This window comes from Lissotriton vulgaris, unplaced genomic scaffold (genome assembly GCF_964263255.1).
Source record: "Lissotriton vulgaris unplaced genomic scaffold, aLisVul1.2 SCAFFOLD_492, whole genome shotgun sequence".
Lineage (NCBI taxonomy): Eukaryota > Metazoa > Chordata > Amphibia > Caudata > Salamandridae > Lissotriton > Lissotriton vulgaris.
The window spans coordinates 263,337-281,082 of NW_028251456.1; the positions used below are offsets into that span (position 1 = coordinate 263,337).

The window sequence follows — 17,746 nt, forward strand, 5'->3', positions numbered from 1 at the left end:
GAAATTCAAAGCACAGGTAAAGAAGGTTCTCGTTACTTTTGTAATCCAGTACTGGACTCCTAGGTTCAGCACTAGGGTCTCTACCTAAGACAGGTAAGTAATTACATTTTAGTACCTGGTACGATTTTTAAGGAATATTTGTAATTTTCAAAAGTAGACACTTCGAAGAAAGTTCACAGAAAAACAGTCAATGGTTTCCTATGGAAGTTTAGATTACTAGCAAACACGGTTGTGAATACTTTTGCTGTTCAGTACTGGGCTACAAGGTACAGTACTGGCTTCTCTCCTGATCACAGGTGAGTAATTCAAAATTCGTTATTTGGCTGATTTTAGATGAATATTTTAAAGTTTCAAAACTTCACACTTAAAAGATTTTTCGAGTCAAACCAGTCAATGTTAGCCTATGGCAGGAAAGTGAGTCATCGGTTTTCAGGTGAGTACTCGACTGGTGAAGTTAAGGTTCTGGGCATAGACTCAGGGGTCCCCCAGGGTCAGGTAGGTACAGCTGGTACACCCTCAGCGGCACAGGGACAGCCAGTGCAGAGGTAGTCCGGCCTAATTTTACCCAATGAGAGGCAGGGGGCCTTCGGTTGGTGGCTGCTGGCTAACAGGCCATGCGGCTGTGGAAGCTGGGCTCCTGGACACTTGCTCAGGGCAAATGGGGAAGTAGAATAGGGTACAGGTTGCACTTCCAGGGGCACTCGGGTGGCTGGGTGCAGGGTGCTTTTGAGCCGTCGGGCGCTCAATGTTATTCAAAGGAGATCTTGAAAAGGGAACAAAGGCTGCAGGCTCGGGACGGAGGATCTTTTGGAGTGACCAACACTTCGAGGGGTAAGCTGGGATCTTTAAAGATAGGTAGGCACCCAGGAGTTGGGCACAGGAGGCCGTGGGGTGCCAGGGTGTCTTTTGAGGTCAGGAAATCTTAACCCCTGCTGGTCGCGGTCGGAGGTGTCCTTTGTCCTGAGGCTGCAGGTGTCGTCGAGTAGGGTTCTTGGGCACTGGATTCCAGGTCAGAATCGCCATGGGGACGTCCTCAGGGTCTTGATTCACTCCAGCACAGGCCAGGCTTGGGGGGTGCAGAGTGTGCAGGGTTCGCGGTTCCGGGCTGATGCCAGGGCTTGTTACTGGCTTTGAGCAGTACCACTGCTCGTGGGAGACCCAGGTAGTCAGAGTCACAAGGCAGTCACGTCCTCTGGGGTTTAGCAGGAGAAGGTTCGAGGGTTGACAGGCCGGTATGGCTGGGGCCAAATCAGTTGGTGTCTTCCTCTTTTTAGCAGCTGCACAGCAGGTCTTCTTGTTCCTTGTTCTTCTTGTTTCGGAATCTGGATCTGTGGAAATAGGTTCTGGGTGCCCCTAAATACTACATTTAGGGGCGTTACAGGTAGGGCAAGGGCAGGGACCAATGGGTCCCTGTCCTGGGGTAGGTACACCCCCTAGCCTGCTCCTCTCCTGTGGGAGGGGGGCAGGAGCCTATCTGTGATTGGGCAGGGCTCCCCATCTTCAAGATGGCCGGAGCCCAGGGTCGTGCATCACCTCGCCTCTTCCACCTGAGGGGTGGAGTTGGCACAGGCTGACACATCCCCCTGTCTGACGTAGGGTTATCCAACAGTCTTCCTGCCAGTGTGGGGGTCAGAACTGGTGGGGGCCAGTTGCTGAGTACAGCAAGTGGTCTGGAGAAGCTCACAAAGGCGGAATGTCTTTGAAGCTTCCCCTGCCCATCCTGGGGGAGGAGGCTTGGCACCTCGTCCCAGGATGTGCATTGTTGCAGGCTCAGGAGAGCGGGAGCTCTCCACCCAGGGGTCCAGCAATATGTCTGCTGTGTGGCAGCCTAGGCAGCCCCTCAAACAAGACGTGGATTGTAGGTTAGGTTTAAGGGGGCATCTCTAAGATGCCCTCTGTAGTGCTTTTTACATTAAATCCCACACTGGCATCAGTGTGGGCTTAATGTGCTGAGAAGTTTGATATCAACTTGTCAGCCTACAGTGTAGGCATTATGGTGCTGTGGAGTTCGTAATGACAACCTCCCAGCACCAAATACTCTAAATGGCATCACTGCACTTAGTGTCCAGTAATGGCCCTGGGTACTGTAGGGGCACAAGGATCATGCACCTGTGCCCACACCACTGGCATAGGGCACCAAGTTAGTGGGGTGGCTGATGTATGCCAGTGCAGTGGGTTTGTGGGCATGGCACACAGGGATGTGTGCCATGTCGACTCTTTGTTTAGTTCTGCACCAGGACACTCAGCCTGCAAAGGTTTTGTGTGTGTGTTAGGGTGCAGAAAGATCCTTAAACATCTGAGTTTGTATACTCTTAAGTCCTGTAAAAAAAAAAGCCAGAGTGACGGTACTGCCCATCTCCACAGGATTTACTCCCCGATGTCCCCTTACCTGGCCTTTGCCCCCACATCTCGGTGTGGTTGGCTGTATCGAATCTGTTAACAGTTGATGCACTAAAGCGCAGGAGCCGAGTGGCATTATCCTATCCCCGTACAAGTATCTGGTTTTGACACAGGCTCAAAACCCTCAGTGGCATCACTATGAACAAACATTAGCTTAAAGAAATATGTGGCAATAGTCATTATTGTTTGCATTTTACCTATAGAAATAGCTGTAGTTTATTTCAAGTCAGACAATGTGCTGTATCTTTAAACAAAAGGCAGAACATTGTGTTGTACAATGCACTCTAGTTCAGCACTTAATTTGATGTCTACATATTTTGAATTCTTATGAAACCCTTTTAATTTTAAGTTAGTAAACCAACTTTAAGGCAAACAGCACAGAATGTTGCACATGTATCCGTTGTTTTCATAAGTGGAAAAGAGACGCATTTTTCATCGGGTCTCTTAGGTGATAATCCTGAGATCCGCAAGCCAGCTTTGGCTAAATCTTCACTGAAACAAACAGTTTTGTGATTTTTGAAGAACAAAAGCACTGGAGTACTTTACAACTTAGCTGGAAAACCTAAGATCATGACATATTTATACGTTAAATGAACAGCCAAATGCAGTGGCGGTTCGTCCATTGGGGGCGTTGGGGCGTTGCCCCACTAGCCATGGACGACCGTCACGTCACTGCATACATACAATTACGTTACCGAGTGAGTCCTGCATTTATTTCCTTGAGGTCGGACAGGGTCAGTAACTATAGTGACGTCGCTCATCACGGAGGTACGGAGGTGTGGGGGGCGGGCCTGAGCCGGCACTGAGTGGCAGGCCCTGGGCTGGCAGATAGCAGCAGCGTGGCAGGGAGGGCAGGGGGGCGCAGTATGTGTGTGCGCATTTAGGACAAGTCATTTTTATGACTTGCCCACGCATGCGCACACACGCAGTAGCCCCTTCCCTCCTCCTCCTCTCCATGCACTCACACAGGCAGAGACCCGGGGGAGCCGGGTCTCATTATGGGCAATATTAGCCCTGCTCTATGTAGTCAGTGATTGGCCGGCGCTGTTGGGACGTCACCACGCCCTGGCGTGGACAGGAGGATTGCTTCAAGAAGAACACCAGACTAGTCACAAGGAGAGTGATGGCACGCGTTCCCCCTTCCTCTAGAAACAGAGCTGTATTTTACTGATGGCGCTCGCCCTGAACTGAGCATTTTGCTGCCCGGGCCTTTCAAGCTCTCTGTCTGCCAGCCTCGGACTGAAGTGCCGGCCTGAGCTGCTCTGCCACCATGGGAGCTACAACAGAGATTAACGGTCCGGGCCTTCCGAATTCTACAAGAGGAGCCAGTGCAGCTAAAACGCGCCTAGCAGACCCCTCCAAATCATCTTGCAAATGAAAGGTTAAGGTAGGTTTTATTACAGTTTCGTTTAGTCAATTTATAGGACTTCGTGTTTTTTTTAAATAAAGGAGTGTGCTCTTTAAATGAAAGTTATTATGTTCATCTTCGCGCGAGTGTGAAAACTGAAGAGCTTCAATGTGAATAAATGCAATGGGGGGATTGGAGTTCTAAAACATGTAACCAATTAAAAGAGAAATTACGATTAAAGGGGCAGGGGTAGTAACGCCAGCAATGGTTTAACCGTAGTGAATTTACCACCAGGTGCAGTTTGGCAATAATTATTTTCCCTTTGCCAGGCTTCGTTGTCATGTAATCCAATTAATACATCTCTGCAAAGGCCAGCAATGTAACATGACTAATCACCCTATGCCTTTATCATAGCCATACTGTGATTGGCCATTTCTGCTCTTGCCTCCCTTGTCACTTCACTTGGTGCACATTGCCGGTTTTGCACATCACCTCGTGAGTCCCCCTCGCCTCTGGACATGTCCCGGGCCGGCCGAAATTACAAACACATTCCAAGTCACAGAAGCGGCGGGCCACAGAGTAAAAGAAAAGGTAAACTCTGTTTTGTTGTTTTTCTAAGTTTAAGTGTTTCTAATGCCAATGCCGCCGTCGCCAGTGTTCAAATATGCGGCTGTAGGCTAGTGCAGTTTATTTTTAAGGGTGCTGCTAATAATATATTGTGTTTGTAACTATTTATAAATTACAAGCAGGGGAACAAGGCTTGTGTCTCGGCGTCCGCTCAACCTCCTGTGATCCTGAGCAAATCACAATCTAAATCTCCTCGTGCCTTAAAATAAATGAATGTGTCTTTGTGTAAAGTAACTGGTGCTCATGTAAAGCACTCTACTACCACCTTAAACCCTGCTATGAAAAGTGACTTTTGTTTTTCTTGCCACTAGGCAGTAGGGCACGAATTGCTGCCCATGACTCAGACACACTGCATAAACTATTTACATTACAATGAATGTCTGGCCTGTCCTATAGATGAAGTGTGACTGAATTTATTTTAATTTTTTCAACGGAGCGAACAGTAAAAAAGTGTGCTTTGTTCGCCCTTGTGAAGAGCAGGGAATCTTGCCTCGCTATAAATCAAAGGGTACTGTAAACTCCAGTGTTTTTAACCTTCTGTGGTTAACTGCTGATCAACTCTCTTTTGTCTTTATTGTCGCTTTACATATGCTCTATAATTGGGGTAATGTGCAGGCCCTTATGGTAGCGTGCTGATGTGTCAAAAGTCTCAGACTTCCATGGATTTTGACTTTATTTATGGTATCGGCAAGGGACTCTCCTCTTTAAACACTGCAGATGCAGACTTGCCTGCATGTGGCTCTTTTTTGCTAGGCCTATGAAGGAGCCAGCGTTGATCTCCCCCATTCATAAAATATATATTGTAAACAGTGCACTTTGCTGTTAAAATGAAAATAACTTTGCCTGGCCCCCACATGTTTAACTCTGTTCTGTCAATCAGCCTGAGAACTAATATAACCCCATAAAAAAATGCAAAGTAAATCGCCACGGACTTCCATAAAAATGTTGTGCCCCCCTCTCAGCTCACTTCTGTCAGACTTCACCAACCTCCACTGACACATAGTAAGTCTTGCTCCTGTAACGAGGTACTGTTGCCATCGCAGCATCAGATGTAAGATGCTTCACTAGCATATTCAGAGGTGTTATCGCAAGGTCTGTTATGAAGTTCTGTAGATATACTGGATAAGCAGCTACTATGTCATTATCATATGAAATCTTTTTATTGATTTATTTACCAACTTACTTTCTCAAATTTGCTTGAAAATGCACCGTTTGGCCATTCTTTTTTTCAAAATGTTCTTAGGGGGAAATTCCCTGAACCACTCATTTGGCGGCAGTCTCTCTTGCCGCCAGTAACTCACGCACAACCTTTACGCCCTACCTTTTTCAAAAGTCACCAGCCGCCACTGGCCAAATGATACCTTTTATCACGAAACCAACAGTACATTTCTTTGAAATAATTTTGTGCCTTTGGGGGTACCATTGTAACCATGAATTCTACAACAGACTGCGGAAGAAAGGAGACAGTTCATTCTCATCGTTCAAGCATGAGAACTTTTTTTCCTTACCTCCACATGAAATAGATACAGGGCTCTGTCAAGCAGGCGATGAATGATGGCCGCATGGGTCACGCTTATTCTTCAATAACGATCATTGATTCCGACCCTGATGGTTGAATTTCAGCCAGAGAATAACGACAGCAGTTGTTCTTTGCTTGGTGAGGACTCTTTGCCAGAAAGCGATTCCAAACTGCTCTGCGGGGCTTCTGTTTTTATTCAAAAGGGTGCAGCAGCGATCTCCTTTACAAAGGAAAGAAGATCATTCCAGCTTAGGTTTATGTTCGAAGTATAATATGCAGGCACAAGATATCCAATTTATGACTAAATAAAGTGAATCGCCAGCCACCCCTGCCAGAGTGAAGGCACATTGCAATGGTTTCAAAGGTTTTATGTTTTCAAGGAGACAAAGCATTCAGCAGGCAGGCGTGGGCGCACTTCAAAATCCACTACGCAGAAACTATATAATAATTTATATGGAAGGTAGCAATCTTTAAACAAATCCTCCAGACTACTTTTCCCAGGTTCATTAGGCAACACTCTAGAATAATATCAAAGTTAATGTTACACATACAGAAAGCCAGGCAACAATATCCCAAAAATGAACCTCCGACTGTTCTCAGGGTCAGAGCTATCCACTTAGGGTTGCACACAAACTCATTGTCGGGGGTCGATTAAAACTCAGAAACAAAAACATGAGGGAGTAATACTGGTCTTCATGCAAACGCCAACAATTACAAAAAACTCAATGCACTACTGTTCCTGATGAGGATACTCTTATATTACAAATGCCTGCTCAAGAGGACAGGGAACTGTGGTAAGATCCGAGGACACAAATGTTTTGAGCAGACGTAAACATACACTCCCACTGTGAGCTCTGTACTCTAATCTGTGCCCTGATGTCATTTACCCATAACGAGCTGCGTCTGATGGCGAGGTCAGTATATGGTCATATGGCCCAATGCTCGACAGCTGAAGCATTGAACGAGATCCTCCCTGACACCCACTGGCTGCTCAATGAGCCGCAAGCAAACCTCCACTTACAGGAACAATGTGTCAGCATGCTTTTAGGTTACCTCTAGATATCTGGGCCCACTTCTCTATCAGAACATTTCCAAAATATGTTGTTTTCACATTAGGTTATGGATAATGGAAACGTATTAATTGGAACAAATAGATTAGAATTCTCATTTATTTTCTGTTGCAAAACCTTTGAATTGACAGAATTTATGCAGAGAAGGTGAGCCTCTAGTTAGAATGAAAGCAGAACACAGTTTTCTTTGTTCATTCAAATGTCTGTATCTATGAGAAAAGGAATTGGTTTCTTTCTATTCACAAACCGCCTGCACCTGCGTATGGGTGGTAATTGGGTAATCTATTATAACATTTCAGCTTAATTTAGCAATCTTCAAGAATAGACGAGAACGACAACTTTGCCTCAATGGATCTAAAACAGAAGTGCTAGTCACTCGCAGGTCAAACCCAAACCTACAACCTTCCCACTGTGCTTCAATTACACATCAACTGCTAAAGTGAGAAATGTGGAACCAATCGTCGGCTCAATGTAACACCTCCATTTTCATACACCAAGACATGTCACACCATTGCTAATTTTCTAACAAAATGTGATGCGAGTGGTTCCCAGCTGGACAACTGAAATGGTTTATACATGGACCTTTAATAAAAATTCACAACTATTCAACTGGTGTAAAATCAATCAGCAGGATCAAATCACACAACTCCACCTTTGTACAACCTCTGTTTTTGAAGGCAAAATAGCAGTCTCTCCTAGGGAATTTAATTCATGAAATTATACTTTCGATTATATTGTTGCTTGGCTCAAGAGACAGCACCAAACCTAAGGAGTCCACTTTGGTTTAGATATACTGGATTTTCATTAGATGAGTAGCTTCAGTGTAATATTAAGCACATCTCCAAGAGTTCATGGTTTTAACATAGGTTAGACAGACACCTGGAGGTTTGATATTTATGTGCCACCACTACCACTTATGTAACCTTTTAACACGGTGTCCGTACAAGAATATTATAAATATATTAATTAGGTACTGACACATTCCATCTGATCAACAAAATAAATACAATACAGAAAGTCACACAATGTTTCAGAGCACACAGGTTCATTTTCAAGATGGGACAGCCAGCAATGGAGAAACAAAACGTTTTTGCAAACCCAATCCGTAAGGTACTTTTACACTATGAAAACTTAAAGAAAAAAAAGAAGAGAAAAACTAAGTCAGTTATTTTACAACAATCATGTCGATTTTTACATAGGAAAATACCTTTCTGACAGATTGAGAGGTCCGAGGCTACTGAAAAGGTATATGGCAGACTATGTTAAAAAAAAAAAACCTGACCAATGCAATAAAGTAAACACAAGGAGATGATGGACGGAATGCTGAAACTTTTCAGACACTCACCCCCAGTCACAGATCTGGGTTGAATCCATCGTCGTTCTTTAGCTCACTTCGCCACCTCAGTTCAGACCCAGCTATATGCAAATCACTCCTGACCCTGTGCCTCATGAAAACAGTCCAGCCCAACTGCCAAGTCAGTTCTTCCATGGACCGGAAACAAAAAGAATTAAGAAAACAATTCTTAATGTCCGATTCTATTCTGAACAAAACAACCAAGGGGCAGCCTCCCAAGGACTAGATTTTGTGATTTTATCTCACTGGAGGGAGTTAACCTCTTTAATCCTGAGTAACTACTGCACATGAAAAAACTGCGGGTATAAACCAAACATGCAGACCTCCTGAGTGCAATGTGTTATTGTTGGGAGGGAGATCATGACCCAACTGAGGTCTTGCCTCATGAATGATTGCTCCTTCTACATTCACAATGGTAATACATTGCATTATACATTATATGTGCTTACATATACACTATGGAGGCTTGTGTGTGTATTATATATATATATATATATATATATATATATATATATATATATATATATATATATATATCCACGCTTCCAGAATTCCACTATTGCTGCATGGCATGGAGGTGGATCCACGCTATGTATTACCAAGAAATCCCCAAAAGAGCTGCAAAGCACCCGTGGGGTCAAATTCAGTTAATTTAATAGCAAGTTGACATGTTTCGGCGCTTGCCTTCTTCAAAACTTGCTTCCAGACCAGGCAGCAGAAAAATGGTTAGATTTATCGTGTAGATAGTGTATTCTCATTGAATGTTTTTTGTGGGAGCTTTATATAGCACAAACTAGACCTGAAGGCATCAGAGCGCTTTACATGAGGACCAGTTGTGTTAGACGGACACATTTATTTTTTTGTTCGGAACAGGAAGATTAAGTGATTTGCCAAGAATCACAGGATGTGGAGCGACCCTGCAGAGGCTCAAACATGGATCCACAGCTCCGAGGTCGGCTGCTCTAGCTGTTAGGCCAATCCTCTCCCAGACGGTTAATCATTGCAAGAGATAAAGGGCTGTTATTGCCGAAATTATGAACCAATGTCAATCGCGGCCATAACAGTATGGTTCTCATTCGCAGAAACCAAATGGCAACTCCCTACTTCTGTTGATATTTCCTTATTAGAGTTTCTATGACCTGTACACATTCTTCAACTGTTCACAGGTGCACAAGAATAAGGAGTTCATAATTACTTTCCCACTGTTCTAGTTCTTTTCAACAGTCCATACCTCTTATTATGCTCCTTCAATCGACTGCCTCTTCGTTGTCATGCCGCATTGCTTTCCAGATAGCGTATGGTCAAAAGTGCCCCTCGCCACAGGCGTGCTAAAGAATCATATGGCACCTTCCGTAGGAGTCGGTGAAATGACCGTACTACCAATAGTTTGAATAAATGTCAATTCAAGTCGACGGGGGTTCCGCAATCCTATTCGGAGGTGCAGCAGTAGGCATACAAGCACAATTCTACCCTTGACTATAGCTGCGCACAGTCCTCTGTCTCTTGCAATTATTAACAATCCAATGAGAATACACTATCTACACTTTAAAGTTACTGTTTCTGTTTCTGTTCTGCCTGGTCTGGAAGACAAATGCAGAAATGCTCAACTTGCTATCAAATGAACTGAAATGGACCCTTCGCTTCACGTCTTGGGATTTCAAGATACATTTTTTTTATTTAAACAAATATATATATGCAAAAAAACCTTCTCCTTCGAAAAAGACAAGGGGACATGGCAGGGCTTCAGGGAACCATTTTATTCGAATTTTCTGGCATGACTCGTTTCGGCGGTAGCCTCTTCAGATGCCTCCGGTGTTACAAATTTCAAAGTTTCCTCCTATTTATTTTGCCCCTCCTTCTAAAGTACAGTGGGGCACACCTGCACCATATCTCACAGAGAGCACTTGGCCAGTTCATTATATATATATATATATATATATATATATATATATATATATATATATATATATATATATATATATATATATATATATACATATATATATACATACACAAACTACTTCTGTCTCTCCAATGCGGCACCACAGAATCACGGACCACCAACCAGCATAGAGTATTTAGGGTATGTTTATTATCCCTTCTTTATTCACTCTCGGCATGACGCGTTTCGGGTAATGTATACCCTTGCTCACATAGCGAACATGCAGTACAAAATAATGTTTATATACTCATTTTTTTCTTTCAATTTTTGAAACACCACGTGATCATAGAAAGTGAAAATATACTTATGTGCATGGAAAAACGGCAATACAATGGAATTTTGTCTCATGTTCCAGTTTCTACCACAATGCATCATTGTTAATTTCATTTTTGCCTTATGTCGGAATATAGCAGCTTAAATGCATGTAATGTATGAGCAACAAAATGCTATAAATATTTATACATAAAATTGCAACAATAAATAATCTATAATTATAAGAGTATTTACACATATTTTAAATAGATACTTTTTAAAATATCACATAAAAAAATCTTTCATAATTGTAAAAAAGTTTATGGAACCATCTGATATTCCTTTTGGTTCACAAGTGCAAAAATTACAGCTTAAATGCTGCAATGCATGTGCTAATTACGCCATTTCATGCGCAAAATTATTGCCTAAATGCAGTTGCATATATGTAAACTTAATAACCATATGCTGCTAAGAGTATTCTCCGACTTATTTCATTCTCTTATAAATTCATGATGTAAAAACATGATAATTAACAACTGTTGAATTGAATTGACACCTGGTCCCAGGTATCAAAAAAATACTCATCAGCTGCTTCATTGAAACTTGCCAAAGTGCTGGGTGCTATAAAAAATGAAAAATATCTAAAAAAAAGTGACTGAAGTCCAATGCGTTAAAACCACTGCATTCTGTTTGGGAAGAATTGTAACTAAGTTTTTTGTCTCCCTTCTATTATCCATCTAATTATTGACTGGAAAATCAATAGATATCTCCTCTCTGCAAGCTAGTAGAAAGAGTAGAAAGAGATATCTTAAAGGAACGTATGTAAGTCTTCAGTATTGTTGAGACCGTTGGGAAATTTACTGTTTAAATTCAGAATATATTTAGTTTCCATTTGTCTCAACATTTTTTTCCCTATTTCCACCTCTCCTAGGCAGAGGGACCGTGTCAATGACAAAGTATGAGAGACAATTAATGTCTTTATCGTGAACAGCTTTAAAATGTCGCGCCACAGGATAAGCTGGCTCACAGTTTATGATGGCTCTGATGTGCTGCAGAATTCTCACGTGCACCTGGAGCTTTGTGCTTCCCACATATCTTAGCCCACAGGTGCACGTGGGAACATAAACGGCAACTTATGTGCAACAATTGTAGCTGCCCCTGATGACCAGTTAATTTTTTCTGAAGGGTGTGCTGTATTTCGTGGTGTTGACACCAAATTTACAGGCACGGCAGGTTGCACACTTAAAAAAACCTTTTCTAGTGGGTAGCCATATGATTGCAGGGGCTCGCGCCACTTTAGATTCAGAAAGATATGCGGCCATAGTTTTGCATTTCCTAAAGGTCACAGTTGGTTTATCAGGTAACCTTTCCTTTAAAATGTTGTCAGTTAAAATTATGGGCCAATTTTTATTCAAAATTGCTCTAATTTTACGCTCCTGCATGCTGTAGGTCGTAATCAATCTGGGTGCTTCTTCACCCTTACTAGTCTCCTTCTCTATTTCACTGGTCATTGGCAACAATGCACTTCTAGGTTTCTCACTGGCTTTTAAAACGGCATTAATCATGTTAGTTTCAGTGTAGCCTCTTCTCATTCTTTCTAGAGTCTCACCCTGGCATCTCTCAAAATCTTCAGGTGTACTACAAATTCGCTTTAATCGCAAGATTTCCCCATAGGGGATACTTACGATCAAATGTTTCGGATAAGCGCTAGATGCATGCAATATCGCGTTTCCAGCTGTTGGTTTTCTATATGCACTGGTAATCAATCTATTATTAACTGCATGTATCCGCACATCCAAGAATACGATTGCACTTGGACTACTGTGTGATGTGAAGTGCAGGTTAAAATCATTTACATTTATCTTGTCTATGAAGTCCTTTGCACTATCACTGTCCCCTTTCCAGATTATATATATATAAGAGAGAGAGAGAGGTGTGCGCAATAAATACACAGAAAATAATGCAGGATTTTACCCCTCTCATGCAGGATAACGAAATCTGTAAGAGCGGCACCTGTACAACCTCTTGATAAAACCTCAAAATGTCTTCTTTCAAACTCTTATTTCCCACAGCATTGCACTCACAAAATGTAGCACCGAATAGTGCAACATTTTTTTAAATCCAAATTTAATAATGCACCAAATACTTCACATTAAACTCCAAATTATAGAGCAAATCCACTTCGGCAATAACAGTCAGGCTGTTCTGTAGACTGTCATAATGCTGCACAAAGTGATTTTGTGAGCAATACTTACTTTACCAAAGGGCTTAAGTTTGAAACGTCCAGAAAAGATGTGCCATAGTGGACAGTTACTAGAATTCCTTGTCCATATGGCAATCCTTAACCAGGATGGACTACCATTAACTTTCAAATCGGAGGTATAAAGACCTGACATATGTTTTACTCATGAACTTTATTGTATTGTTTTGTATGAATATTTATTGTAATAAAAGACTTATTTCCTGCACTTGTCACTTTTGATTACAAAACCATTGACCAACATATCGCAAACTGATAAGACCTACTTCAACATCCATGACATTTTAATGTATTTTAATGCATTCTTCTGGCACTACTTGACCCAGAGGTGATCCAAAATATATGAACACATGAAACAAAGTGTGACTCAGTAGTTCTAAGAATGTTTCAAGTACGCAAAAAAGGGCAATTACCATACAGACGGAAGGCAGTAGCCAAGTGCCATTCTAGGGTGACGGAATATAGAAATGAGCAGCAGTATCTTTTTTACGTACGGTTAAGATATTAATTCTTTATGAAGTTACGTACAACACTGGCCCCCAACCCTTCCTCTTACGCTTGCTTGCCTTCAAAATTATCTGCCTAGCATGCATTCCTTGTACCAGTAACGACAGAGCGAGGAGAGCAGGCATGCAATTTAGGAAGACCAGATAGCCATCTTTACTTCAGACACTGTGTGGTATCTGGTGCACTGGCTGGCAGCTGGCAAGTCTGTTGGAAGTAGCAGGATAGCCCTGTTTCCCGACTACCAGGCACACACAGCACTTAGGCGAGTGAGCTGCTTCTTTCCTCAGGTTGTCTGAAAAGCAAGAACTTCTTCCCTGTGGGTAGTTAGGCCTGGGCGCATGCGGATGTTACCTACCAGTCAACCCAAACGGGAATTAAAGACCAGTGGCATAATTTTTCCTAACAGAGGGTCTAATGAATGCAACTATTATACGTGGAATAAAGTATAGTTTGTTGTACATTAAAAGGATGTTGCAAGTCATCAAGGAGTTCAATGACCATATAGGGGAAAGAGGCCGAAGGCAGAGTTCCTTTATAAGTCCAAGGAACTCCAAGGTGACTTGTAATATCCTTGCAATGTATAGCAGAGTTTTTTTTAATTCTTTATAGTACATGGTCACTCCATCAGCCGCCCCACAAATTGCTTAAATCATTGTAGTGCTCGTTCATATTCACTGCAGTATCAAAGTGAAAGCAGAATCTGCACTGCAAAATTAAACCTATCGGAAAGCAGTATTTTGTCAAAAGAGATTAGGATCAGTTTCACGTCAATCAGATTACAAAATGCTGTGGCTTAGATTGCGTTGACACATGCGAGATTCAATTTTTCCTGTCTATAGTGTGGATAAAAAAAAAACATGGTGCCATAAATATCTAATTTCTGCTTAATAAACCACTGCTGGAATTATGCTGTGTGACCTATCTTTCATCTTTGCTGCTATCTCTGGCAGCAGGTATTGTGTTGGGACCTGTACTAACTTACTACTTACTGTTGGAACAAAGGTGTTGGGGAGCATGCTTTACTTCACAGAAACTTCATATTAAGGGTGACTAGCATACCACTATGGAAACCTTACCCCCAATCAATGTTGCGAGGGGTGCCCTACATTTCCCAGTGGCTACAAAGAGGGAACGCACCACAGAGAAAAAGTGGCATCACTGGAGGGTCCATCTTTATGGTGCATGTAATATTTATATGTCACTCCTAGGGAGAGTGGCTATATTAAAACTGCCCTTTGTAGAGACAGCACACAATCATTCTGCTAATAATGCCAGTTTAGTTAACCTTCTGCAGATGTAAACAATAAAAAGGAAGCCTTGAGCATTATCAACTCAAAAAATAACTATGCAAAGGCTGAAAGTGATGTTAAAGGCCTAACACAGCACTCAATTCATATTAAGAGTCAGAATAAAGAGATGAAGGGAACTTATTATTGAGAATGTCCTTCAAAAGTATATTGCCATCTTAAAAACGACTTTGTCCTGGCAAATGGAACAAGCTGCAACATATTCAAACACAGTAGAAACATAAATCTCTTCTTGAGCTAAAGAAAACAGTTGCATGTGATACTGGAAAGGTCATGATCTAGTAAAGCAGACAAGCATAACATAATGCACCTTCACGATCATGGGATTATCGCATATAATTCTGCTCGGCCTTTCGGATACAAGAGCTTTAGTAGTGGATCAGGATCCAAATAATCTTCAGCTGTAAGCAAGAAGCAGAAGATTCTACAGACTCTCGAGCAATTAGCTGCCTTTTACACAAATCGGGGGGAGTGGAACACTAGACACCTCTAATACTTTCTAAGACTGAGATTTAGTAGGTGCAGATCCTCTTTTAGCAGTTCCAGGATTTCAAGATCTAGGATCTTTTTAGCCTCCTGAGGTACACCTGAATGAAAGCAACTGAAAGTGATATCAATACCAGACTAGGCAACTAATCAAACTAATTCACTCCTGGGGAACCTAAGACCAAAAAGGGAGACTTTGTTGTAGTGTGTAAATTATGTCCACTCGAGGAAACCCTCTCACTATGAAATGCGGTTCATGTATAGTTGCTTACTACAATAAATGAATTTCTACTTTTGTAAATCAACATACAGTGTAAGTAGATATGCCATGAGGAATTGACAGGAGTCAGAATGATTGTACTGTTCACATAAGCTGAGCAAACCACACCCTCTGGGTTTGTTCAGAAAATGTACGGCAGTGGTATGGTTTGTACTAGAATCTTCTCAAGACCACTTACATTAGGAATATTACAGTTTCTGGTCTGCTACTGGAGATCTAGTATCGCTTTTGAGAAGACGATCATCTTTTACACTGGCTGGATATAGCTCCCACTAAGCCCCGAGAGAATACAGAACGGATGGCATCAAAAGCATCACATGTGGGGCAAGTAAGAGATACAGTCCTAAAACTGGAAGGAGAAGAATTGCCTGAAGACACTACAAACATAAAAGGAACACCGTAATTATGTTTGAGACTAGCTTTGCGGACGGGAAGGCGCAGTCCACATTTTGTCAAACATTGCTTGTGCAAACTATATCCTTTAGTGAGATCAGAAAGGATTTTCTTTCACTGACTGAAAATACCAACCTGTGCATAAGACAACGCTGCTTGAAGGAAAAGCAAGGATTCTTCTTCAGTGACTATCTTTATAAGTCAGCCATCCTGGCAGGTTCAAACCCACACTTTTTGAAGGCTACCACTTGTACCTACATAAACAGAGACACTGAAATAAGGCTTAATAGCAAGAGTCTGGACTGGAACTGTTGAACTTCCACCTGAAACTGCATAAAATTGTCAGAAATTGGAAATACATATCCTCGAGGTCTGTTTACAGAAATGTCAAATTGTAATGCCCCAAAACCTGCACCAAACTCATCATCCTGAATTTGTACTTTTTTTTTAAATCACTTGGGCTTATTGTAAATCTAAAAAATGGTAATGATGCCTATGATTCATTTTTGGAACCACAACCGTTATAGTACAAAACCATATATCGTCATACATTTCAATACACTATTTTCATTGCACTTTTGGTTTAGTTTACAGAGCCTCTTCCAGAAATACTTTTTGCTGCAGTCAGATAGAAATGAAGGAGGGTCTGGGCTAAATCTCTTTAAGACACAGCTGTTTCACTTATGTTCTACAGTGTTCACAAGCCCCATTCTTTGATGAAAACTACACTCTTCTCACCACTTGAATAATTTGAGGGACAAGAGCATCTAAGAAGCATCTATTTACCCTTCAATCACAGCCTCAGCCTGACAAAATACAGCAAATGTGCCACTTTCTTAAATATTTAATTCTGCTTTTGATGTTGCATAGAACACACAAGGCTTAACCACATGCGTGCGGGGGTTATTTTCGCGCTGTGCGGCTTTTTTCCAAAAACCGCGTTACGTGACGAGCTCAGCTCGTCATCCGCACACGACCACCGTGGCTGATGACGAGCTGAGCTCGTCATCAGCAGCGAAGGGGTTAATGGACCTTGAGGGGATATGGGCCTGTTTGACTGAGACAAGAGAAACACGTTCTTTACATCTGAAAACACATCCAGGTGCGTTTATCTTGAATGTTTTATTTTGAAAGCATACTCAAATGTATCATTATAAATAGTGAAAGCGTTGGAAAAGCATACACAATTTCAACTGCACATCCGGGGTAAATAGTCTGGCAAGCGCAACCATGGAAGAGTTTGCATGGATAGATTTCGTCACTGCCAGGCTCAGTTTCTACAGCGTCTAAACTTGAAACATCCAGGAAAACTGGTTTCCTCGGACTGAGCAATAGGTAAAGGACTGGTTCCTCGACCTTAGGTTGCACAGACAACAAGGCAGTATGCTATAATCAGTAGTGCAAAGCTCAATGTCAGGAAACCGGTCTATAGTTCGGAAAAAAGCAACATTAACCCCTTCCACGCTGATGACGAGCTGGGCTCGTCATGGCGTAGCCTCCTCGCACGCTGATGACGAGCCCAGCTCGTCACGTAAACTGCGGTTTTGAAAATCTCAGCGTGCGAGCGGAATAACGCAAGCGCGCATGAGGTTAAACATTATTTAAATGAAGAGGGCTACTCAAGTATCTAACATACGCTCTTTAAAGGCAGCAGATTAACACATGTATGGCAAGTAGATATGAAATCTCCTAATAAACTGTTAATGTTTCCTTACACAAAACAGTTTGCCCTTTAGATCTCTTTAGATAGCAGACATGCCAATTAGAAACTGCTCGTTAAGGGGAGATATAGCCAGTGCATTCTTCTAAGCAGTAATATAAACCATCATACTGAACAGGTTCTGGTGAAATGTGCTTTCCATTGTATCTTGAAGGCCAGGCGTATAATCAGAGGGTCAATTCTGCCATTAGGGTAAAACCTTCTCAAAATGTCTGTCATAGTAAAATAAAGACTTATTTCTCCAATATCATACAGATCCGTTTGGTCTGAAGTTGAAATTA

The 17,746-nt window shown here is 42.0% G+C and overlaps 1 long non-coding RNA gene across 1 annotated transcript in view; it reads right to left on the reverse strand.

Moving 5' to 3' along the window:
- The window catches only part of LOC147662879 (uncharacterized), a 116,912-nt gene extending 100,277 nt beyond the window's left edge, over nt 1–16,635 (reverse strand). The window contains exons 1-2 of the long non-coding RNA XR_015305479.1: nt 15,881–16,635; nt 5,884–6,114 (exon numbers count right to left, since the gene is read on the reverse strand). This is a non-coding gene — a long non-coding RNA (uncharacterized LOC147662879). The remainder of the gene's footprint in view (nt 1–5,883; nt 6,115–15,880) is intronic.
- Between the last annotated feature and the right edge of the window lie 1,111 nt (nt 16,636–17,746).